The sequence below is a fragment of the Capsicum annuum genome, unplaced genomic scaffold, assembly GCF_002878395.1.
Source record: "Capsicum annuum cultivar UCD-10X-F1 unplaced genomic scaffold, UCD10Xv1.1 ctg5038, whole genome shotgun sequence".
NCBI lineage: Eukaryota > Viridiplantae > Streptophyta > Magnoliopsida > Solanales > Solanaceae > Capsicum > Capsicum annuum.
The window spans coordinates 1,002,059-1,005,721 of record NW_025858245.1 but is presented as its reverse complement, the minus strand read 5'-3'; positions in this window follow the sequence as shown (position 1 = coordinate 1,005,721).

Here is a 3,663-nt window from a genome sequence, read left to right as displayed (position 1 = left end):
TAGTTTCCCCTCTTTCAGTATTCAAGTCATGCCTATGAGCATAATCACAAGTCAGACTCTCAGTCTAATCCGCTTTTTCTCTTTATTTAAGAACATGCCTCCTAAGAGAAGAAATCAGTCAGCCCCTCAGCCTGAAGAACCTTTAGGAAATCATGTTTCTCATACAGAGTTCAGGACCGTATTTACCACTCTTGCTTAATCAGTCGCTGCTCATAATGAATGGCCAACAGTTGTTTTGGCCAACCCAGTCGGCAACTCAGCTGCAGCGACAATTCGGGACTTCACCTGAATGAACCCTCAAACCTTCCTTGGGTCTAAGGTAGATGAAGACCCTTAGGAATTCTTATATCAATTTAATAAAGTGACAGACGCCATGGGGGTGACTACTGTTGAGAGTGTTGAGCTAGCTGCATACCAGTTACAGGATGTGCTCATGCTTGGTTCAAATAGTAGAAGTCTGAAAGATCAGATGATGCAGGTCCTATAGATTGGGAGGAGTTTGTCACTGCATTCTTATACAGATTCTTTCCCCAAGAGCTTAGAGAAGCCAAGGTTCTAGAGTTCATCAACATCAGGCAGGGCAATATGACAGTGAAAGAGTATTCTTTTAAGTTTACTCAATTAGCCAGGTATGCCCCTCATGGTGTTGCAGACAGTAGATCCAAGATAAGTAAGTTCGCTTCAAGGTAAACGATAATGTGGTTAATGAGTGCAGATCCGCCATGCTGAATAGTGACATTACCTTAGCTAGACTTATGACCCATGCTCAGTAGATATAAGAGCAGAAAATTAAGCAGAGGGAAAAGTAGAATACGAGAGAGAAGATAGGTAGTTTAAACTTCTCTTAACCTAAATCAGAAGGAGAAAACCGTTCTTATTTTTGTCCTAAGTCATTAGTTCCAGCTCCCTGTATAGCCAGTGCTCTAGTTCCTAAGTTCAAAGAGGGTAATAAAGATAGAGTGCCAGACTTTAAGATCCAGGGAAGTGTTATCAGTGCCCGTACCTATCCTCTTTGCCAGACTTACGGTAAGCACCATCAGGGTGTGCGTAGAATAGGTAGTTGCATTTGTTTTGGTTATGATAAGCCAGGCCACAGAGTTAGAGACTGTCTTCAGCCAGGTCCTCAGGGTCAATAGAATCGCTCCTAAGCTCAGTCCGGTCTCCCAAATCAGCAGGGTACCATTTCCAGTGCTACTAGCGGGCGATGCCCAAATTGTCTCTACGCTCTTCAAACTCGACAAGAACAGGAAAGTTCTCCTGATGTAGTTACTGGTACGTTACAGATCTTTCATGTGTATGTTTATGTTTTACTAGATCCAGGAGCATTTTTATCCTTTATTACTCCTTATATCGTAGTTGATTTCGAAGTCAGTCCCAAAATTCTAGTTGAACCTTTTTCAGTCTCTACCTCAGTGGGTAAAACCATCATAGCCCGGCGGGTATACAGGAACTCCCCAGTTATGATATTTTAGAAAGTCACTTCAGTAGACTTAGTAAAAAAAGAAATCACTGATTTTGATGTCATTCTCGACATGGATTGGCTTCATTCCTGCTATTCTATAGTTGACTGCAGAAATAGAATAGTTCAGTTTCAATTCCCAAATAAACCCATCCTAGAGTGGGAGGGTAGCGTATCTGCTTTCAGGGGTCAACTTGTTTCCTACCTTTGGGAAAGGAAAATGATATCTAAGGGGTGTGTTTATCATTTAGTTCATGTTAGGGATTTCAGTTCCGAGGCTCCCAGTCTCGAATTAGTCCCAGTAGTGAATGAATATTCAGATGTCTTTTCTCAAAGATCTTCCAGGAAATCCTCCCAAAAGGGAAATAGACTTCGGTATTGATCTTCTTTCAGACACTCAGCCTATCTCTATTCTGCCATACATAATGGCACCAGAAGAACTCAGAGAACTAAAAGAACAGTTAAAGGATCTCTTAGATAAGGGATTCATCAGACCCAGTGTTTCTCCATGGGGCGCTCCAGTCTTATTCGTGTGCAAGAAAAAAAGTTCACTCAGAATGTGTATAGATTACCGTCAACTCAATAAAATCACAGTCAAGAACAAGTATCCTCTTCCCAGAATCAATGACTTATTTGACCAACTTTAGGGTGCCAGTTATTTCTCTAAGATAGATCTCAGATCCGGCTATCATCAGCTCAGAGTTAGAGAATATGACATCCTGAAGATGGCTTTTCGTATGCAGTATGGTTATTTTGAATTTATAGTCATGTCATTTGGTCTTACCAATGCCCCAGCCGCTTTCATGGACTTGATGAACCACGTGTTCAAATAGTACTTAGACATGTTCGTCATAGTCTTTATAGATGATATTCTGGTCTATTCCCGAACTGAGCGAGATCATGCATACCATCTCAGAATAGCACTTCAGACTCTAAGAGGTCATCAGTTATTCACCAAATTTAGTAAGTGCGAATTTTGGCTAAGGTCATTAGTATTCCTTGGTCTTATCATTTTCGGTGATGGCATTAAGGTAGATTCTTAAAAGACCGAAGCGGTAAGGAACTGGCCTTGCCCTATCTCTCCATTAGATATCAAGAGTTTCTTGGGGCTGGATGGCTATTACAGATGGTTTGTTGAGGGATTTTCTTCTATTACATCCCCTATGTCTAGATTAACTCAGAAGAAAGTCAAGTTCCAGTGGTCATATCCTTGAGAGAAGATTTTTTAGGAATTAAAGACACAACTCACCTTAACTCCACTCTTAGCTCTTCTAGATGGTTCAGATGGGTTCGTAGTGTATTGTGACACATCTAGAGTGGGTTTAGGTTGTGTTCTTATGCAGCATGGTAAGGTCATAGCCTACACCTCCAGATAGCTTGAACACATGAGAGGAATTATCCTACTCATGATCTTGAGTTAGCAGCAGTAGTCTTTGACTTAAAGATTTGGAGGCATTATCTCTATGGAGTTCATGCAGACATCTTCACAGATCATAAAAGCCTTCAGTATATCTTTTTTCAGAAAGATCTCAATCTTTGTTAGAGAAGGTAGTTAGAGCTCTTGAAAGATTATGACATGGGTGTCCTCTATCATAAGAGCAAGGCTAATGTAGTGGACGATGCTCTCAGTTAACTGTCCATGGGTAGTACTTCTCATGTTGAGGATAGTAAGAAGAAAGTAGCTCAAGAAGTACACCAGCTTGCTAGACTAGGCATTTGCTTTGTTCATTCTCCAGAGGTTGGTGTATGTGTTCAGAGTAGTTCAGAATCATCTCTAGTTTTTGAGGTGAAAGAAAATCAAGATAAGGATCCTAGCCTTGTCAAGCTAAAAGAGTCAGTTTAGAATCAGAAAATAGAGGTTTTCTCCTAAAGAGGAGATGGTGTTCTTCATTGTCAGGGTTGTCTTTGTGTTCCAGACATAGATGACTTAAGGCAGTGAATTCTTGTAGAGGCACTCTATTCATCCAGGGGCCACTAAGTTGTACCACGATTTGCGGGAAATCTATTGGTGGAGTGGGATGAAAAAAGATGTTGTAGAGTTTATGGCTAAGTGCTCTACATGTCAGCAAGTTAAGATAGAGCATCAGAAGCCTAGTGGTCCTATGCAGGAGTTCAGTATTCCTACTTGGAAGTGGGAAGTTGTGAACATAGACTTCGTACTGGGTTTACCTCGAACTCGTCATCAACATGATTTAGTCTGGGTC